A 23,379-nucleotide genomic window follows, 5' to 3' on the forward strand; every position below is an offset into this window, starting at 1 on the left:
CGGGAATGCATTTGCAGACGAGGTTGCAAAAGAGACTGCAAGGAACACAATGAGTCGAATGTATGTTGTAGGTCCCGCTAGATGGATTACTGATGTAGGAATGTGTGAGGACACCATTGAAAGCGTAAAATCTATACAAGCCGAGGCAACTGAGAAAGAGGTGAATGAATGGAGAGAAAGTAAGGGTAGGTTAGATGCGAATGGTTGTTGGGTCGAATTGTCAGCACACCAGCGATGGCTATTACCTAACGCATATGTACTTGCAGTAGTAACAATGGCTCATGGATTTGCGCACATCAGTTCGAAAGGAATCTGTAAAGTATTGGCCCCAGTATGGCAAAACAGCAATATCCCGAAATATGCAGAGAATGTGGTCAGAAATTGTATGGTGTGTTTGAAGTACAATCCCGGTAGGGGAACCCCAACTCCAGCTGGTCATTTTGCGCCTCCAACGTATCCATTCGAGGTTTTGCAGCTCGATTTCATTCACATGGAGAGATGCAACAATCTGAAGTATGTGCTCGTTGTTGTTTGCGCTTTCTCCAGGTGGGTGGAAGCGTACCCCCTTAAGGACAATACTGCCTTGTCAACTGCCAAAGCCCTTGTCAAAGAGTTCTTCCCGAGATTTGGCATGCCTAGAATCGTCTGGAGTGATAATGGAAGTGAATTCGTAGGACGCGTGATGAAGAGAGTGTGTGAGTGTTTAGGCATACAACAAAAGTTTCACTCTGCGAATCACCCCCAATCAGCTGGATTAGTAGAGTGCTACAATGGCACTTTAAAGCTCAAATTAGCCAAGATCCAAGCCTGTACAGGTCTTAAGTGGCATGACGCCTTGCCCCTAGCACTCTTGTCAACCAGAATGACAGTCCATTCCAGATTAGGACTTAGCCCCCATGAGATAGTGTTTGGCCGCCCAGCCAATGTCTGGGGCGTGCCAAGGCCAAACAAACTCAGCGAAATAGAGCACCCCGTACTGCTTGACTATTTGTGCGAATTGACAACTAAATTGCGTGTTTTACACCAACAGGTTCACAGTTCCTCTCCGCCAGCCTCTGACGATCCAGGTCACTCCATCGCACCCGGCACATGGGTCTTGGTGCGGAATTTCCAGCGCACAAACAACGGACAGCCGAGGTGGACCGGACCATACCTGGTACTTCTTTCCACGAGATCAGCAGTTCGGGTGGAAGGCAAAAAGAACTGGGTGCACGGGACCCATTGTAAACGGGTCCCTCTACCCCTTCCATACGACCGGTGGGTCAACGAAGGAATTGCCGACTCCGAGACAGAATCCATACCTCGCTTCATCCCTTTCAGCGATGCACGTTTAAAAGAAACTGGTACCGAAAAGGAGAGTGATCATATTTTACAAGGATTTGTGCCACCGTCAATGCAGTTGGACACTTCAGAACCTAAGACATTGTTTGAAGACCACACCGTACCTGGGAAACAACAATATAATCTAAGGTCAAGACAAAGAGACTAATAAAAAGCAAACTAATGTGATTTCCCTTCCCCCAAGAACTATTTTTGATTTTTCAGCTCTCTCACTCTCAGGAAACTTGCTCATTTTTGATTTTCGAACCGCCATCCGGTTCTGCTGCTAGGGTCGCGGTTGAAGGCTGGGGAGTGCAACTGGGGACGTTTAGGTCAACGGTTCTGGTTGGTCCAAGGGAGTTACCCCGGACTGAACAGAGCGCACTCCCTGGCAGAACCAACCTACCACCGCGGGCAGCAACTAGAGGATGGAGTTTCCTAGGGTAAAGAGACATACCAGACTCACGAACATTGAAAGACAACTATGCACTGTACTGGCCAAAAGAAGGTTTTTGATAACATGTATTTTAATGTTGTGTAGCATAACGATGTTTTTGACTGGTTATACTCTATTCGTATTCCAAGTTACTTTTTCAAATGACACCCGGCCACAGCCTCCTCCTACTATCTCTCCACACTACTTTCACCCTCTACCTGAATACAAGTCTGCCAGAAGACTCGAATTTGTAAATAACTCATTCATTCAACTTCTACACCAACACCAGTCCATCATGAACACATCGAACTGTTGGATATGTGGACTCATGCCACACACAACGGATAAGGGTATCCCATACTTCATCCTGCCTTTCAGTTATTATGGTTCTCTGTGGGCTTTCCAGACAATGTTCCTATTCGCCCTAGAACCATACCCGACCCGTTCTACTGAGAGTGATTCCAGTAACGAGGCACTAGTAGCAGGGATACGAAATATGAGTAGAGAGTTCGACACATATCTAACGATTCCCAAAGACGAACTCACTCCGTACACTCGTTGGAACGTGACTAAATATGGGGTTTACCTGAGTAAGAGCCAGACAGCAAAGAAATCCCGCCCAGTTTGGATAGTACCCAACCGAGGTCACTTATGTTTACAAGGTATCGGCAGGGATCCCAAAGCACAATTAGGAAAGAGTATATGCACGGAAACCTATGTGTTCGCTTCCCGAACTTCCCCTATACTATTAGCAGCCAAAGGCACGTATTTCGTCTGCCATGACCAAGCTTACACCTGGTTGCCCCCTGACTTCTCAGGTACATGCTTTATCGCATTTCTGCTGCCTCCCACCTACACGGCCAGAGCAGATTACCATCGGACAAGGACAGCTAGAGGGGTCGTGAGTAAAGACGACACCGCGGGTCAGGAATTCGCTGACTTCGCAAAGGGTTTTCTGCCATTTTGGGGGCCTATGGTGAACAGCAGGAATATTCGCCAGTTATCGAGGATAGTTGAATCCGCCGTGATTACAACGGCCGGAGCTCTTGGCAATTTGACGACCGAACTTCAGTCGGATCGACTTATGACCCTTCAGAACCGAGTTGCCCTAGATATCATACTCGCCGATCGTGGTGGTGTGTGTAGAGTGATCGAATCCAGTTGTTGCATTTTCATAGCTGATAACGCACCGACGGTGTACCAGGCCATCTCTAAGTTACACGAGATATCTGGTTCCCTTCACGTAGAAAAAGGGGACTGGTCCTTACTAGGGTGGTTCTGGGGACTGATCGCTACATGGGGATGGAAAACACTGATCTTCATTGGGATGATCCTACCACTTCTGTTTATGTTCTGCCTGTGTGTACAGTGCGCTCTTGCACTATGTGGCCTCTGTGCTACCTCATGTGTACGGAAGCCTGTGTCAAGGGACGAACGGAGCAACAGAATGATGCTACAACAGCATCTCCACGAATTCCTTCATACAGATTTAGACTCGGATTAACGTGAATTATTGCCTTATATGAGGGCAAAAGGAGGATCTGTGGTTCTGAAATTCTGGACCCTACCGTTGTCCCGGTATCGAGGTCCAATACCCGTGTCCCGAAACATCAACGTACCATGACGAATTTGGTGTCGACGAACCGATAATGATTAGGACATCATTCCTATGCATTTGCGTCATGATCGAGGCATGCTAACACCCCTGAATCGTAGTTTCCGTCCCGACCCCCCAGACTCCATTTTGTAAACGGTATCCATCTTATGTCTTGCCCTCATGATAAGTCAATTAAAGGTCAAGCTTGATCTAAAAGGACACGTCCACCTTCCCTGACTTCCCCCTGACCTGTCCCAACTGACTCCCTTGCCTCCAGCCAAACCTGTTTAGGCAGCTCCTCGCCCAGTGGCCAAACATGATAGCATCAATGCACAACATACCACAAACCATTCACCGCATACAGATCGTGTTTTCTACACACGTACACTCCTGTCCACGCTCCCTGTTTATGGCCAGTTTTATGACTAGGAGGTGCCTTCTTTTATTGGGGCTTCACCGATATCTGATGGGAGTTCCGGGCCTGGCTAGGTAATCTATCACAAATTGGACATCTAAAATACGGGCTTGCCTACATGACTTCGCTCTTTTGTATTATTGTAGAAATATGTATATAGCCATTTCATAAACTCAAGAATTCTTGCTTGCAGCTATTATTTTTGTATATAAGGAGAAGGCTGGTTCTGTAAAAACGAACAGTCTCCTGAGAACACATGGCCCGTGTTTGTCGTGCTTCTAGGACACCTGTTACTTGGTAGCTGCCAATAAAACTTGATTACTGACTGCGACTAGAAGACTCCGAGTTTCTGTGGTCCGAAACAAGGGGGAACTCAGAGGTCTTCGGGTGTTATCCCCTGGCACCACCGGGCTCTTAAAAACCCGGCACCTCAGTAGGACCCCAAAGCTTTTCGATATACAATAGCCCCGAACAGTCGCCTTAAAGGCCTCCCAGATACAGTCAACAGAGTCAACAGAGCCTTTATTGCTGAGGAAGAAAGCGGCGATCTCTTCTCCAAGTTCAGTACGGAACACGGTGTCTAAAAGGGCCGCCGGTTGCAATCGCCACTGTGGTCTAGGAGCGCCCCATCCGGGCATTTGCAGCTGCTCCCTGAGATTGTTGATTTACTAACTCGGGTCTTTCTCCAACTAAAGAAATAGCTTCAGCAACGTTCCACAAACACACTCATTCATATATCGTTTAAGCCGGGATTGTCTTATTAAACCTTCCACCGGACTAGCTTCAATTGCTAAGTCTTAAATTCAAAAGTACAATAGTCGGTATGGTCATGAATCAAGCAACACATTCACGGACCCCCGGCCAAGCCTGGGACCCCGATGAGCCAGCGCACACTCCACCTGTGAACCACCATTATCCTAAGCACGTAGTTATAATCCTCAAATGAGGCTTGTCAGCTCCAGTAAACAAACTTACCGAGTTTATGCGCTACATAAACTCGAACTGGTGTCCGTCCAGGGGGTCTGCCCGTGAACACAATCTGCAAGGAATAAAGCGTACGTTGTAAATAGCAGCATCCCTTTAGCCTGTTATGTCAACGTTCTAGTTGTTTGGTAGGGCGCCGGACTTTGCAACCCTCCCCCCGTTCACCTTACCGTTCAGTACGGCTAGACCTGCCCAAAGCTATCCTGGACCGAGTACCACCGCGTAGATGGAAAACGCGGTGTCCCTTCCTGTATTTACCGGTCCTGTCAAGTTGTGCTTTGAAATGCACCGCCCGCCGCAATGGTAAAAATACAGGATGCGCCCGCAAGTGTGGCGGGCGCATCCTAATGGCCAAGGCGGGACCACTGCTCCGATTGGCGGGCGGTCCCGTTTTGCACGGGGATGGCGGGCGGCATCCTAATGGACTCCTATGTGTTTTAACTGACTCCATTTTGAATGTACAACATCATTCTTGTGCTCTTGAATGATGTCATGCCTTCGTGCCTTCTTGCAGCTTCAGAAAGGGATGTGTTTCTTTCTTCTCATTACAGAGCAAAACAGAGCAAAACAGCCTTACTAGGAACAGAATGTGTGGGATGTGCTTTTGAAAGCATGAGAGAGGAATGTACTTCTCTATCCCTGAATCAAAACACGGAGGGTTGGCCAGCTTCCAACTTGACCTTGATGCCGACCGGGATGATCATCCTTGGTTTTACAATAGATTAAGAGAGGGTGGAATATCTAGAAGTCTCTCTCCATGTTAGTAAAAGGTATTAAAGACAGGAAGTTTTGGCGCTCATGCCGAAGCTCATGTGTGGGGTGGAAGCACTGTCACAGGGACAATTTTGGTGTTTCCTGATTGAGACTACTGGATGACTGAAAAGGGCTTCCCAGTCAAGCTGGCCAGAATGATGTGGTAAACCCAAGAGGAGATGTGTTCTATCTATATTTCATATGTTTTCGTGCTGTGTGTACATGCTCTTTATATTTGGGTCTCATATTTGACAGTGCTTGTTTCTGGACTGGACATCCATTTTTATCTGCCTATGTTTTATCTCACACATTTGATTACTTGTAAGTGTTTTATCATTACTTGCTTGCACATGTGTATAGATCTTTATATATTTGCATTTTTTTAACCTGTTTTATTTGACATCTAGGAAAGTCTTACTGTCAGAGTGTGTTGTATTAATTAAATCACTCAGATTTTTATTCTTGGAGATTAGGTCAACCACACTCTGCAAACTGACAGGAAGAATCTTTTGAGATGCCAATGTGAATCCTGTTACTCCAGCGTAGTTGGACTACTTGTGCCCCGTACTTTGGGTTCCTACTGAAGAAGATCCGGTTTGTTGAAAATGCACTGACTGCAGATGTTGTATTCAGAAAGGGCATGGTGAATGAACTCTATTTTATAGATGTGTACCATCCTCCTTTTTTGAGTATTTAGTAGTTACTGTAGGTCCTGAAGAAATGCCACAATCATTTTTGATAATCTTGGGCATGAAACATGTCAACCACCACTTACTCTTAAATACTTGACGAGACTATTACCGTCTCCAGACCCAAGTTTTACCTGTTTTTAATCATGACATGGAACCTACTAACTAAAGTTAGTTCAGCGGAATTCCATAGTTATTTTTAATTCACATACTCCTGACACTCTACTCACTTTTGATATACACCCACATCCCACACACACCCACTTCATCTACGGAAAAGACCAAGGTCAAAATAAAGATCTCCGGACGCGATGCCTTTGGGCTTTGCAGAGCTGGCCCAACAAGGAGCTTCCCTATGATGAAGCAAGACACCCCAAGGGGTGTGTGAGGGCTCTTGCTCCTTATAGGTGCCACTCCTCTATCCTCCTCTCTCCCACCCCTAGGTACAAAATACCTCTTTATTTATTGTATTAATAAAAACCCACCCTTTGTTTTGAAACTGCCTTCTGATTTGCCTCATTTTGTGAGTGCTGAGTTTCCTTTCCAGATGTTATTTCCTGGCTTACAGAGTGTCTCATCTTGGTAGTGCTTATTTTTTTTATTTGGGAGTGTAATACAGGATGGGGGAAGGGTCCATTATTATGTAAAGTAGTCAAGTGTTCTGGACCCTGTATGTCTTGGCATCTTCTTTTTGCAGCACTTGTTTGACACATGGCTTTTTAGTATGTGGTATTTTGTGTTTAAAGTAGGAATTGTAATGTTAAGAGGTACTTTATGAAATATGTATTTTAACATTTTAGCAGTGAGCTCTTGAGAACTGGAACTTGCCTTTTATAAATCTTGAAGTGCATGCTTTTGATTAATATGTTGTACATTTCCAATTCATGTTCTCAGTGCTTGTGATTTCCCGGCTATATGTGAATTCCATGTCGAAAGGCAATTGGTTGTCTGACTGTCAAATGATGTATGTGGCTCTTTTTCCCAAGCTGTCTGGAAGTAGCATAGTGTAAAAGTAAGTTATTATGACAATAATGTTTATTTTGTTTGCTAATATATTTTAAACATGCTTCCATACAGTTTACATTTTGTAAATACATTTGATTTCTTGTGTTAATGTGCACTTGCTTTTTTTCTGGTTTTATTTGATGTTTTTTAAACTTGGGTTGGGTGGGCTTTTCTTTTCTGTTGGTGAGAAAATGTTTTCGTTACATGTTCGAAATCAAAGTTTGATAGTTTTGAGGATGGTGGAACGCTAATTTTATGTTTAAGATATAGGGGTTGGTTAATTTTTCAAAATGTGTTTATTTTACTCACTTTGAAAGTGCCTTTGTCCAGGTGTACAAATGTGGAGTTGCACTTTTTGGTGTACATTGCTTTACTTTTGCTGCAGTGGTTCTTTTGTATCTAAGGAGTCATATACATAATACAACTGTGAGTTTAGTAATTTATTTATGGGATTACATGTTAAAATTGTCTCAGATTACATTGTAGTTGTTTTATTTTTTAACAAATTTTGAAGTTGTCTTGTTGTTTTTTTCAACTCTTACTTCTGGCTTTTGCTCATGCAGTCCAGCAGTGTCATTTTTGTGAAGTTCTTAAGTTTGTCCAATAAAAAATAGTGGAGATTTGTGTTCTTTCTATATTCTTCTGTAAATTATGTTTATATTTTTAATGCCTAGGTTATTTTATGGTAAAGTTTACTTTGCATGTACTTTGATTTTTTTCAGTTGTTGCATTTTCTTGTGAAGGAAAACAGCGTTTACAATGCTGCCATTACATCGCGTTCCTTTACAATGTAATCGTTACAATGACCGCATTGTTAGAACGTGATCCCTTTACAACGGAAGTCATTAGATGGACTTGCTGTAGGGGCGTTCTAACCTAAGGAATAATATAATTCACTATTCCAACACCTTCCCTACTGTTGTGCAGGCTGGAGTTGGAATAGTAAATTTTACTGGGCCCGATTCACACAACTAACGTAAGACAAAATCCTAAACTTACTACTTTTGGTATACACAGAACGTACTTACTACTTTTGATATTCACAGAATGCACTTACACTTTTGGTATTCCCAGAATGGATTTACGACTACTAACTTTACGTCTGCACTCGGGCCGGAGATTCCAGCCCGGAGGTGGAGATTCTAGCCTGGAGGTGGAGATTCTGGCCCGGAGGTGGAGATTCCGGCCGGTGGCGGAGACTTAGCCACGGCCGAAATCTCCACAACTGGGCATAAGTCCCGGGCACAAGCTTCACTATGATTGGCTGCCTACACTCCAAACCAGGAAGTGTTGGCAGCCATATTGTGACTTGGTAGAAGCGTTAGAAAACAGAGAAACAAAGGTATAAAACAAGAGAACGTGGCAGGGTAGAAACACCAGCAGGATCTCCAGGGCCACAAAAAGCATAAAAAAGATTCAGTAATTCGCGCTGGAGTTTATTTTAATGAGGCCCCTGGGTGGGCTAGGTTCCGGCGGCATGTCTTAAAAAATAATAGCGGGGGCTCGCTGGGGTCCCGGGGCTTCACTCATGTTGGGAGGGGGGTTGCGCAGCCCCCCCTCCTTGAGCCCTTCATGTGCTTATAACTTTGGCATCGTTTGATGAATCTTTACGAAAATTTCCCAAAAGTTTCTCTTTTTTGATCAGCTCCTATCTTGAAAGTTTGGGGGGTGATTGGTCAAGGGGGGGCTGAGAAAAAATGGGGGTCCCAAAACATGTTTTCTCAATGCATACAAGAAAGGTCCCGGGGGCAATTTAATACCGGAGCTCTGCCTGTGCGAGATAACCCTTTCACGCCCCCTCTGCCCAACATCACTGCTTCGCAGCTATGACTTTAGAAGCCAGTCCGTCGGCTTGCAGCTCTCTACCTTTGCGAGCTAGTAGGCTGCTGTGCCTCTACCTCTGCGAGCTACTATGCCGCTTTTCCTTTAAGTCACACTATATGAGCATTGAAAAGCCATTTTGTGATTCAGTCCGTCAGCTGGCATCTGTCCGAAGCATCTCTGAAAACATACCGGAGCTCTGTTTGTGTGAGATACCCCTTTCATGCTGCATCTCCCAACATCGGCCGGTAGCATACCCTTTTCCCACATCACCAGCATACCCCCAACAACCTTCTTGGGTCCGCAAGTATCCCTCTGTGAACCACTTGTCGGCTTGCAGCTCTTCGCGTGCGACTTCTTGGGCCCGCAGTTGTATCTGTGAAGCCAAGCCTGGAAATATACCACAGGTCTCTCTCTGTGAGTTACCCCTTCACGCTCCCTCTCCCCACATCACTGTTCCGCAGCTATTACTTTGGAATTCGACGGCCCGCACCTTTCCCTATACCGGTACAAAAGGTGGTGGTGATGGACGGAGCATCTGAATCAATCAAACACTCACACCCAGTCAAAAGATCTGGGTTTAATCCATCACCGTTCTTTAGCCCACTCTGCCACCCCATTTCAGACATGGCTATATGCAAATCAGTCTGACCCTGTGCCTCATGGGAACAGACCAGCCCGAACTGCCAAGCCATGTCTTCCCTGGACCGGAAACAAGCTTCCGAGGACCGGTTTCTGGCATTCCAGCCGTCTTCAGCCCGGCTTGCTTGAATCCAGTGGCAAAGTGAGCAAGGGATTCACGTCTGAGCATACCCTGCCACACTTATGGCGGCCAAAAGCGGTACAAAAGGGGGTGGTGATGGACGGAGCATCTGAATCAATCAAACACTCACACCCAGTCAAAAGATCTGGGTTTAATCCATCACCGTTCTTTAGCCCACTCTGCCACCCCAGTTCAGACATGGCTATTTGCAAATCAGTCTGACCCTGTGCCTCATGGGAACAGTCCAGCCCGAACTGCCAAGCCATGTCTTCCCTGGACCGGAAACAAGCTTCCGAGGACCGGTTTCTGGCATTTCAGCCGTCTTCAGCCTGGCTTGCTTGAATCCAGTGGCAAAGTGAGCAAGGGACTCACGTCTGAGCATACCCTGCCACACTTATGGCGGCCAAAAGCGATACAAAAGGGGGTGGTGATGCACGGAGCATCTGAATCAATCAAACACTCACACCCAGTCAAAAGATCTGGGTTTAATCCATCACCGTTCTTTAGCCCACTCTGCCACCCCAGTTCAGACATGGCTATATGCAAACCAGTCTGACCATGTGCCTCATGGGAACAGTCCAGCCCGAACTGCCAAACCATGTCTTTTCTGTACCGGAAACAAGCTTCCGAGGACCGGTTTCTGGCATTCCAGCCGTCTTCAGCCCGGTTTGCTTGAATCCAGTGGCAAAGTGAGCAAGGGACTCACGTCTGAGCATACCCTGCCACACTTATGGTAGCCAAAAGCAGTACAAAAGGGGGTGGTGATGGACGGAGCATCTGAATCAATCAAACACTCACACCCAGTCAAAAGATCTGGGTTTAATCCATCACCGTTCTTTAGCCCACTCTGTCACCCCAGTTCAGACATGGCTAAATGCAAATCAGTCTGACCCTTTACCTCATGGGAACAGTCCATTCGAACTGCCAAGCCATGTCTTCCCTGGACCGGAAACAAGCTTCCGAGGACCGGTTTTTGGCATTCCAGCCGTCTTCAGCCCGGCTTGCTTGAATCCAGTGGCAAAGTGAGCAAAGGACTCACGTCTGAGCATACCCTGCCACACTTATGGCGGCCAAAAGCGGTACAAAAGGGGGTGGTGATGGACGGAACATCTGAATCAATCAAACACTCACACCGAGTCAAAAGATCTGGGTTTAATCCATCACCGTTCTTTAGCCCACTCTGCTACCCCAGTTCAGACATGGCTATATGCAAATCAGTCTGACCCTGTGCCTCATGGGAACAGTCCAGCTCGAACTGCCAAGCCATGTCTTCCCTGGACCGGAAACAAGCTTTGGGACTTAGTGAAACCGGCTTGGCTTCGCAGAAATCATCTTTTTACTTTGCATAGGGCATACTATTCCCCCCAAAGATTGTCTAAATTCACAAGAGCGGAGCCGGTCGCGTGTGCCCGATGCGGCCTAGTAGAGGCTTCAGACACACACATGTTCTATGAATGCCCACAGTTAACATCATACTGGCAATCAATAGGTAACAAATTAACATCTCTTACAGGCTCCACCGTAGTAATAGATCTTCGGTTGGTAATATTCGGAGTCATGGAGCAGAAACGCAGCCCAAATAATAACCTATTGTTCTATTCCATGTTGTTGGCCCGACGAGAAATATGCAAGCGGTGGAAAGAGGCTTCTCCCCCGACTTTCTACGATTGGCGCTCCTCAATGTTGCAAACATCAAAGATGGACATGTCCAGGACTGGAACAACAAATAAAAGAGCATTCTGGCAGATACTAGTCCTATGAGTATGAGCGGGTTTTTTTTCCCCCCCAGTTACAATGATTACGAATGCCATGATACACTTCTTCAGCTAACACATCTTCGCTCTTTATTTAGCGATCAGGTGGCAAAAGCAATGGTGGTAACTGGCTATTGGTAAATATCTGTCTAACGCATACATAGCGGGGTCTTAAGGTGGAATGGTTTAAATGACATTGCTGAGGGGTGCTGACGGAAGCGTACATCGAACATGGCCCCGTCCAGCCTTGGGCTGAGGCAGCGTGTCAGTCACACTATGAGCCAGACTACCCTGTTTGTATATCTTGACAGATTAGTACCATGGTGGAGATGAGGAACAAAGAAAAAAAAAAAAACACTGCTCCAACATCCCACAGCAGCAGCTCATTGTCCGCCATCCCGCCTCACCCTCAGCCCCCACAAACAAATGTGACAGCCACGTTAGGGGATCTGAAACATATAAAATTGGGTTATGTCATACAATTATTAATAAGAAGATGCTCGTGAGGTTGGACAAATAAGAATCTTAGTCATGTATGGATTTACATATAAAACATTTTATTAAAACAGAACAACAACAAATAAAACTATGTACAGCCATGTTGTGTCATTGCTGGACTATTTGTGAATAACAGACTGCAAGACAAAAAAAATATAAGATGGTAATAGAGAGAAATAGTCAGAGGGAGAGGAAGACAGAGAAAGAGAGAAAGAGTGAGAGAGAGAAAGAGAGAAAGAGTGAGATACAAGTAAGAGAGAAAGAGAGAAACAGTGTGAGAGAGAGGAAGAGAGAGAGAAAGAAAGAGTGAGAGAGAGAGGAAGACATAGAAAGAGAGAAAGAGTGAGAGAGAGAAAGAGTGAGGTACAAGGAAGAGAAAAAGAGAGAATCAGTGTGAGAGAGAGGAAGAGAGAGAGAAAGAGTGTGGGAGAAGAAGAGAGAGAGAGAAAGAGTGATAGCGAGAGAAAGAGTAAGAGAGAAAGAGAGAAACAGTGTGAGAGAGAGGAAGAGAGTGAGAAAGAGTGAGAGAGAGAAAGAGAGAGAGAAAGTGACAGAGAGGAAGAGAGTTAGAGAAAGAGTGAGAGAGAGGAAGAGCTTTGTGTATTGTTTTTATGTAGTTGATGGGTAGGGGCCCTGAATTCCTGAGCAGATGGTTTAAATGGTATGTCCCGGGTAGAGCGTTTCGCTCCTCGGAAGGAAAGCTTGTAGTTGTCCCTCGAGTGAAAAAAACCAACTGGGGTGGCAGCACACAACACAAAAAATAAATGATGCCTAGGAATCAATAATCTATATGTTAAAGAAAAGGATCGATTAATTATCCCTTCTTACATTAATTAATAAATATCAAACCATTTTGCTTACTTTGAGTTGTCTATAACCCATGGAAATCAATGGAAGATTTCAATGCAGAAGCTTAATTTATTTTTTCATTTACTTAAATGATGAATTTCTTTCTTTTTTTGACACATATATACATACAACTTAAATTACACACACACACATATATATATATATATATATATATATATATATATATATATATATATATATATATATATATATATATATATAACCATTCCACACCGCATCCCAAGATCCAGTGAAGAGACCAACAGCAGGGTAGGTATGGAAAACAGCTTTAATCCATTTGCATAGGCGAGTAACAGTCCCATAACCCTTCAATGGGCGAATGCATTTCGGCACGTTGTCTGCCTTCTTCAGCGCCAGGGTAGTGAATGATACAGGGAGGGTCGTGTTTCATAGGTTAAATACCTGCCCCCACCTGATAGGTAGCTTTGAGCCCCGCTCCTTAAAGGTGTATACCTAACGCATACAGCCTAAGGTAGGACGTGATTAGTAACAACCGCCTACCAGTCCCAGCATGCATTAGTCATGTTTGTTATCCGGCTATAGGTTGATGCGTGGAGCGGAACTTGATTGCTGTGGGGCGTCCTTCTTAACCCATGCGCATAGGATCACGCCGTCTCCATTTACCCCATACCGCTTCACCCTGATGTCACCGGGATTCCTGTGGGCGGGAGTGAGGCTGACATCAACACCTCACCCGACGTTGGGCTTGTATTAAAGCCCCTACACCGCCGAAGTCCCGAACAGCCAGGGGGACTCTGGTGATTCCGGTACCCCGGAGAGATCCTTAGTTCCAGTAATTACAGAGTCAACTTCATGAAGCGGGGGTCTCTTGGCGCGTTTACTGGAAAGCGCGCTGAAATATAACCATTCCACACCGCATCCCAAGATCCAGTGAAGAGACCAACAGCAGGGTAGGTATGGAAAACAGCTTTAATCCATTTGCATAGGCGAGTAACAGTCCCATAACCCTTCAATGGGCGAATGCATTTCGGCACGTTGTCTGCCTTCTTCAGCGCCAGGGTAGTGAATGATACAGGGAGGGTCGTGTTTCATAGGTTAAATACCTGCCCCCACCTGATAGGTAGCTTTGATCCCCGCTCCTTAAAGGTGTATACCTAACGCATACAGCCTAAGGTAGGACGTGATTAGTAACAACCGCCTACCAGTCCCACTGACCATGTCATGAATGATGTAATATGTGACATCATCAGCAGTGGATTGCGGGTGCGCGATATATAGTTAGTGCAACTAACTATATATGGAATTTCATTGGTTTTATGTCAATAAAATGTCCAGCTAACTATATATGGTCTCTAACCTATGGTTTTTTCAGTGAATTTTCAAGGTTTTGTAAATGCTAATTCCTAACTATATATGGTCTATAACCTATGGTTTTTTCAGTGAATATTAATGTTTTTTTAATAGCAAATATCAAAACCTTTAAAATGTATTCTTCTTTAAATCGAAAAATATATTTTATATTTTTTTAATACATTTTTTTAATGTATTTTTTTTTAATAATTTTTTTTGTTTCGCTCCCGGTACGCGAACCGGTGAGCTTCCCGTTAGCTCAATTTCTTGCCGCGACCCGGTCCGCGAACCGGTAAACGTTCCGTTTGCGCAACTGCCGCGTTAGGAAACAACATGGTGACACGTTGCGTAACCGCAACGTATCGCGTTGTCGCGTAATGCGTCATATGACGCGCTGCGTTAGCGCACCCGGAAGTGCTCCGGTACGCGAAGCGAGGCGCGAAGCGCAGCTTCCCAGAAGCGATCCGGGACGCGGCGCGGAGCGCGTAACGTAAGCATAACAGGTCATGTGACTTGTTAATAACACTTTTCATTGGTTCATTTCACTTTTGGTTTCCAAATGTTGTTAGGCTAGGTCATGTGACCTAAAAATAACACTTTTCATTGGTTTGGAACTATTTTTTTTTCCCAAATGATGAAAACCCCTCCTTGTTTTTACCTCATTCTTACTTTCTACTTTCAGAGAGCAAGACCTATTTTTGACAATGGCTTCTATATTAGCTGCAGCTTGTGCTTCTCAGCAACCACCACCACCACCACCACCACCAAAAGGACCACCTCCAACACTGGACTTTGGTAGAGAGGAAGATAATGAGGACGAAGAGGAGGAGGAGGAGGAAGAGCAAGTAAGGCAGTTCCTGCCAGAAACACCAAGGCAGAGCCATATTAAAGAGCACTACATATGATAGAGGGGCCTTTTTATCGACCTTGGTAGGATGAAGGTCCGATGTGAGCCCTACTTGACAAAATCTGAAAATATGCTAAAATGACCAATTTTCACCATATAAAATCAGCAAATGAAATCCCATGGATCCCCTGAATCCCGGGTTGGAGGCCCAAGCCAAAGGCCCAAAGCCACCGGCTTATGTTAACAGAATCCACTGAGCCTAAATAGTTTTAAACGTGCATTTCTGATGTGCTGAACACAGCGAGGCAATTGAGCAAACCTGAAAGTTACAGTAGCCTTTCACAAGCCCCATTGCAAGACACCCCACACACACACGTACACAGACTCAGCCATTACAAGTTGGCACATCATGGAATCTTGCAGAAATGTTGTTCTGAAAGATAGCTTGCATGAAATGAATGTCACAGCACCTCAGCACCTGTTGTAAGTTCCGCTCTAACACATATATTTTTAGAAATGTACAAGATGTCCTCTTTTAGAGAACAGAGCGTTCTTTGGGGGTGAGCTTCCGGTGTCCTAGAACACATGTGGCCAAATGACCTGCATCAAAAGTGCGTCAGAAAAGGCGTCAGCACAGTGTTGGTTCTGCATTTTTCAGGTATATGAGATTCAGCCCGTCAAATCTGAAGGCGGGGTTCTGCTAATGCAACTTCTTGCATGCAGGCTCTCCGGCTAGCCGATTGTCTGACTTGGGGTGTCAATTCCTCTCTCTCTCAGGTGGTGGGCACCCTAAGCCAGATAATACTTTTGTCTTTTAAGTGTCTGTCCTCGCTCTGTACTTTCCATTCACACCCAATCCCTTGCATTTTAGGTTCACTTAGGCTATTAGGTCCTGCTGGGATAGTCTCCATAGGCTAAGGGGCTTCTGGGCACTAGACTTTATAGAGTGTCCTGCTTACCCCAACTAATTTCAATTGTGCCCTTTTTGAAAGATCCCAGTCCTTTTGCACCTTGGATCTCTTTGGAATGTCAAACATGCATGGGTAATTCTCTTCAGAAAGGCACATTTCTAGGCGCTATGTTTTCATAGAATGTATCATAGAATGTATCCTGTGCCTTTTTAATAATGCTGGCCCCTCACATTAAACTATTCAATCTGCAGGAATTATTCTCTTCATGAAGGCTGGTTTCAAGTTCTCTATATGTTCATAGAATGTATTCTGGGTCCTTCTTAAATTCTAGCTCTAACTGATTTAAATGTGATTTCAATGGATCATTCCAGCTTGCTTCGCAGCACTTTAGAGGCAAGTTCTATTTAGCATATACTCCTGGCAGAGTGAAGCCAGATTGTCTTAAAGAATATTCACTAGAAATGCGTTTTATCGAAATACATGTGTTTTGTGCAATAAAATGTCACCCAACTGTAATCTTTGTTGCTTGTTCCTTATTCCTCAGTGAAGTATTGCGTCGGTGACATGTGCCCACGGCTCGAAACCACAGGGCAGGGTGGTTTATGGTTTGTAACTCGTGACCACACCCCTGAGGGCTTCAATTCACCCTTCATCAGCTGGCGCCCAAACGTCCATCATACCACATACGTCTGCAGTGGGTTTGGCGCACACCACAGACAGGTTCCTGAGAGCACCGCCGCCGCTCCTTGGGGCAGAGACCACGGGTAAGACCAGGGGTTTTGTACTTCCTTGGATTTCCTGGGTCTCTGCTGCCTGGGGGTGCGACTGACTCTTTTGTGGACTGTCTCTGGCTGTCACCTGTCCCTGCGGCGCTATCTCTGGTCATGATTTGAACCCAAAATGTCTGTTCCTTTGTGTGGTCACGATTTGTCACTTTGTCAGAGGCCAGTATCGGCTTTTCTGCTGCTTATTGGTTCATAACAGTTGTGCCTTCAAGGTTGGGGGGTTTCCTGTTTTGCACTCTTGTTTGCCCTGCCGGTTCCGGTCCGGAGGGGATGGTTATAGCATCAGTGGTTCTAGGTTTTTGATCCCTCTCCAGTTAGAGTCTGTGTGCAGGGTGTCCGCCGGAGCCTCTGTGTCCGGGGTCGGAGTTAGAGTCTCCCCTAGTTCTCCATTTTCGCATTATGGTTTGACGTGCGATTGCATTTTGTTCTTTGCCATATTCTAGGTTGATAACACATTACTACTTTGCACATTGTATTGTATTGTATCTTTCTATTTTCTTGTGTGGTCACAGTTTTTTGCCTTCCTGTCAGATACAGCGGCTGTGTGCGGTCCCCTTGTGGCTAGCTCTGGGTAGGACTCAGAACTCCCCCCCCGCCCCCGCAGCATTGCATATGGTCACGATTCACGAACACTCTATGTATCTCAGTGGTCCCGTTTTGAACGCTTCCTTGTCAGGTGCCCTGCTCGACTGCTATTTAAAGCTCAACGTGTGTGGCTTGTGGCTTGTCGCCTCCCGGCTGGTTCGAGCACGGAGGGAGCGAGTTGCGGTGTAATTTCCTGTGGTATCAACTAACCCCCCTAGCTTCATGATCCCTCTCGGCAGTTCGAGTCTGCGAGATTGGGTGTATTCCGGCAGGTCCGGAATCGGGTTCGAGTCCCAGCCTCCTCTTTTGTGGGGAGGTTCGCGCTTCCCTACCCCAGTTCGAGTCTAGGGGTACTGGGTGTTTCCTGGGTGTGTCCAGGTGTTCTGCTTTGGGGTGTGGTTGACACGTGATTGTGTAGTGTTCGGCTTTGGGGTGTGGTTGACACGTGATTGTGTCGTGTTCGGCTTTGGGGTGTGGTTGACTCGTGATTGTGTTGTCTTGGACACATGCTTTTCCTTTGATGCTGCTTGCCACCACCTACTGTGGTTTTCTTGCTAAGTGCCCTCACTTCATCTATGCTCCTGCTCTACATCTGCTTAAGCACATTATTGCTCCTAAGTGCTGGCTCTCCACTGTACTGTTCCTAAGTGAGGTGGGTCCTGAGAGGTACTTTTTGACCCCACGTTCGAGTCTTGGGAAGTATATATTTATTCACCTGTACAAAATATTTGTATTAGTATTGTATTTTACTCTTGCTACACTGGTTTCCCACTCGCTTCATGAGCTCTGTGCGTTATTTATTATTATTATTGTTTTGTTCCCATTAAGGTTTTCACCTTGTGGTCTCCGTCTCTGGCCTGTGTTTTCTTTCACGGGCGTTCTTCTTGTCTTTATTTCCTCTCTGCGAGGATTGGGTGTCATTATTTTAGCCTTTGTTAGACTGCTCATTCTCTCTCTCTGTTTGCACCATCTCCCCAGTGATTGTTTGTCTGTCATTCGCCGAGCGACTGATAGCCAAGAAGGGGTGGGCACGTATTTAATTAGTCCACCGAACCCCTTGACATCCTCGTCACATCCTCTATATTCGTGATGGCCAACACCACCACACATATTATAAATTGCTCTATGCATCTGGTGCATGACGTTCCTGTGGCAATACATAATACCGCTTTTAACACAATAAAAACACTTGATAGCAAGAGCCGAAAGCGCCTAGCTAAGGCTTGGAACATTCTAGGGTTCCTGTTCACTCCCAATACCCAGGTGACCGTCTCCACTATTTCCATGATTGACGTATTTGCCTGCACACATGCATTTTTCTGCAACGGGCCTAGCCCATCTCAGTCCACTCATTCTATAACTCATTCAAATTATCAGGGTCCATCACACGGCTCAAATTCCATTGTCATCTCTGATGAAGAAGACGCAGAATAATAAGATTCTACGCAGTCTGTTGTAGGTCCACTCATTCGGCACTACCAAAACAAAGAGCCCCATGCAAAAGATTCAGGCAGTGTTTGAGAAAGGAACACTAGATCGATTCCCCAACTTTCCCAACATCTAGGGTAAAGATACATAAGCAGGGCACACCCGAGCAATAAAATAGCATCTCTCCTCACAGGCTCACAGTGATCAACATAGACACTAGTGTCCCTATGAATAGGATACTGAGTTCTACTATATATAAGAATACATACTGCCTTTCACATATACTTTATCTTAAAAATTGAAAGTTGGGAAAGACTGCTAATTCTGTCAAGCTTTTGAACAGGATACTCACTTCAGTCTAAAATTTGCCAGTTTTAGCGGGCAATGCCACCCTGGTTGCTGCACAGGATCAAGAATTACAAGACAGTGTATACCCCTGTGTCATTAAGGGTATAGGAGAGGGACATATACCAGATCTCAATTGCAGCCACTAAGAAAGAATAGCCCAGGCAGAATGTGGTTCACACCGGAAAGATACATTTAAAAGAATATCTTGCATTTATACATTTAACAGGGGGGGTTTAACATGGAATGCTAGGTAGGTAATAAACAGCAGCTAAAGCTTCAATGCCCCCAATGCCAAAGAAATAATATGAGGAATAAGCCTCCCAATGCTGCATGATTTATTTACTCAAAAATAAGCTTTACATATATTGGCAAATTCGAAAATTGTTTCTTCAAAAATAACATTACGTGTTCAGAAAATATCTATATTTTACTATCAAATATATGTTTTTCAATTTTGATATACATACATTAAGTCAACAAAGGACAAAATAGGTTTTCATTTTGTAAAGTGAGCTACATAATAGAGAGCTACCAGTAGCTCAAGAGCTACTGGTTGGAGAAGCTTGTTGCAATTGCTGAGCAGTGGTGGTTGACATGAGCATGTAGTGTGTTTTTTATTATAGGTCACATTTTTGAAGTATTTCCATAGATTTAAAATATTATTCTTTGCACTTGAATGAGGTTGATTTGCACTCCAGAAATGAGCATTTGAATGGATTATTACACTCGACACCCCTATCTCTATCTTTGTGTGGTCACACTTTGTAGTTTTTTTTCTCGCAAATACCAGTTATAATTTACAGTACCCGTTTCAGTGGTTCCTGTGGTTTCAAAAATGTGCCTTTCAACTCCGTTACTTTGTGGCGTTACACTTCTGTGGTGTACTCCTGTATATTTAGACTCCCTCAGCAGCTCAAGGATTGTATGGGGTCCAGGGGTTTAATTCCTGGACAAATGATTTGATGTGCCTATACTCAGTGTGTTTCCTTAGTGTAATTTCCTTGTACAATAACTGCCTTACACTCCGGTTTCGTTTCCATTTTTTCATTTCATAACAATGTCATTTCATCTTCATTGTGCTGTCCTATATATAGACATCATTTAAGGTTTTTTTTATTCCTCATGCTTTCAAAATTAAACGATGTCCTTTAGGCACCTGGCCTCTCCCAAATTCATTTCTCACCCCTCCTTCCATTGTCGGAAGGACGGCAAGGCGAGACTTACTGCCTTTGTCAGCTTGCAATTTGCGCGCACAACAAGAGGAAGTGCTCTGTGCTCTGTGTCAACAATTTCCTGCCACAGTGGTTCACTTCGCCGCATGGCACTTCACCCAACACGATATTAAACACCGGTCTTCCACAGTCTCTCTCTCCTTCACATCTGCTGAACAACACACCCCTCTTTCTCTCTCCTTCACTACTAACAGTTCACTCTCTCTCCAGCTCGTCCCCCAGATGCCCCCTCTGCTCTGTGCTGTGCAGCAGCACACGTCAGACTTCCATTTTTCTCCCGGGGAAGGATATTACTTTTTTTGCCTCCATCTAAAAATACGTTTTCCATTGTTTTTGCTTTCTGTCTGTTTATGTGTGTGCTTCATGGTTATCTACAAACTGATTTACATGTGCCTTGCCCTTCGCCCACTTCCAGTAAATTATTTTGCCTCTCATTTTGCGCCTGCAAACTGATTGCCAAAAGAGGAGGGGTGAGAACTGTATTCCATCCTGGCACTTGACTCCCTTTTGCTACCCCCCCCACACCGGTCATGCTCCACCTCTCCTTATCTCCGTAATGTCCAGCACCCCCCCCACATATCCTTCATTGCACTATTCAGTTCTCTCACGGTTACCTGAATTAATTCACAATACCGCTACCAATGTATTGGTACAGCGGCCCAGTATGAGCGTCTACTTAACGACCAAGATGCTGAATATGTCTGCTGAATATGTCAAAATACTCCTTAGGTCAGACGAGGAAAGAGCGAAGAAAAATGAGCAGACCCAAGGTACATTTAAATGTTATGTTAATAACATGCCCTGGATACCCCCACTGGCTGTAGGGGGAGGAAGTATTTTGCAGGCATTAATTGACCACATCACACAGCAACGTTTTTTATGTTTTCTGGTTGCTATTACACCCTATTACACCCTATTACACCCTAATAGTACTTACTAGTATAGTCTAGGTTCTTCAAAGTTGCAGGAAATATTGTGTACCTATACTGGAAGGTGAGTGTACTAAAATGCTTTCAAGCAGTACATAAGCCAGGGACTACAATAATGGGTGTGCATTGACAAAGCCAAGAGGGTAACAAATAATTTTGAGACCTACTGAATTTGCCAATGCTTGTTTATTTTTATGTTGCAAAGAATGGTGCCTACCTTATGTTGGGTTGGGTGAAATATTTTTTGCATTCTGTTTTGTGAACATTTTATTTTGAAAGAAAAGAATTATCGGTCTTGCGTTGAAGCTTCTGCAAATATTTGCATCTAATTGGGGAACATCCTGTGAGCAATATGCATAGCATCACATTGCTAAATATTGAAAATAAGTGTACACATTTTTATACTCTAACAAGTATCAAAATTGCAGTCTGGGCTTCAAAGATTTACCTAGAGCGCTCATCCTAATAATACAGCCTTTTGCATTAGTGAACAAAAAGAATACAATGTAACACAGGGATGCCAATATAATGTTTAGGCTGTTTTCTTCATTTGGAGCGCCCTTCTTACGTCAGCTGGCAAACATACAGCATGCATCAGTTCAGTAATAGCACATTTATTGAAAGGTCTGTTGCTATTAAAAAGAGTTTCAATTGTAGAATGTGCTGCACACACCTCCTCCAAGGACTGTATATCACGAGGTAACTGGTTGTATGTACACAATGGTTCAAATTGCTTCTTCTCCACATGATATCACGATATGAAGATACTGATATATATATATATATTCACTGAAAAAACCATAGGTTTCAGGCCTTATATAGTTAGGAATTAGCATTTAAAAAACCTTTGAAATTCACTGAAAAAACCATAGGTTTCAGGAGTTATATAGTTAGGAATTAGCTTTTACAAAACCTTTGAAATTCACTCAAAAAACTAGAGCTGGACATTTTACTCATACAAAACCATTGAAATTGCTCCTATATAGTTAGTTGTACTAAGTATATATCGTGCACCCGCAATCCACTGCTGATGATGTCACATATTACATCATTCATCACATGGTCAGTGACATCACTGATGACATCTCAAATGACATCACTGATGACATCACTGATGACATCATCCAGTGAATGTGGTTTGCTTCGTTATTTAAATATGCATTATATATATAGCAATTTGCATTGAAGAATGAGTGGATATATAAATAAATATTTGGATGGAGGATTTAGTAGCAGTGTAATTGACTGTTTACTTGACCAATTTATAATGTCTCACTAAATATAGTGGATAGTGACTAAACTGTGTGAATATCTGTATCACTTTGTCAGTTGTTGTGTAAACTGATTCTACAGTTGATTACTAGCTATGTGAAAGTCTATATTAGTTATTGATTAGTTAACTCAATTTTTGTATGGGAGTGTGAAAGTGTGTGTCGTTCGGTGGAGGGTGTGTGACTGTCCAAAGATGTGTGAATAGTTTATTCAGTAGATATATGAAGTTAAAACTACATGTTCTAACAGTTTGGGTGAGGGAATCTCTTCATGGGTGTGGTGATGAGCAAATATATTTCTCAAAGGTACAGGTCCAACAAACTAGAAAAATAAAAGGCAGTGTATGTGTCAGTTGTTGTATATAAATAAGTATACATAAGACACAATGATTGTGTGAGTGACTGTATGGATAACTGTATACTTGTAATAATGATTTTATAATTCACTAAGTATGACTTACTATCTAAATGAATAGAAGAAGTGGTGTTTGTATAAGTGTTTTGCTAAGTAAATATGTAAGTATGATCCTCTGTTTGCATAAGTGAGTAGGATGACTTAATATGTGAATAGGATGCGTGCTGTTGTTTAATGTCGATATAGATGTATAAGTATTTTTGATAGTGTTCTATTGTTCATTGACAGCATGTATGAGTGAATCCATAGGTAAGGGATTAGATGTGTGTATACATGTATGAATCACTGAGTGGATTTTTAGATACTTGTATTGCTGTGACAATGGATTAAAATATGATCCTCTGTATTTTACAAAGAGTGATGAAAAATTGTAATAGTGTATGAAAAGATGTATGTGATTGTCACGTGGATG

This window comes from Lissotriton helveticus, chromosome 6, assembly GCF_964261635.1.
Source record: "Lissotriton helveticus chromosome 6, aLisHel1.1, whole genome shotgun sequence".
NCBI classification, from domain to species: Eukaryota; Metazoa; Chordata; class Amphibia; order Caudata; family Salamandridae; genus Lissotriton; species Lissotriton helveticus.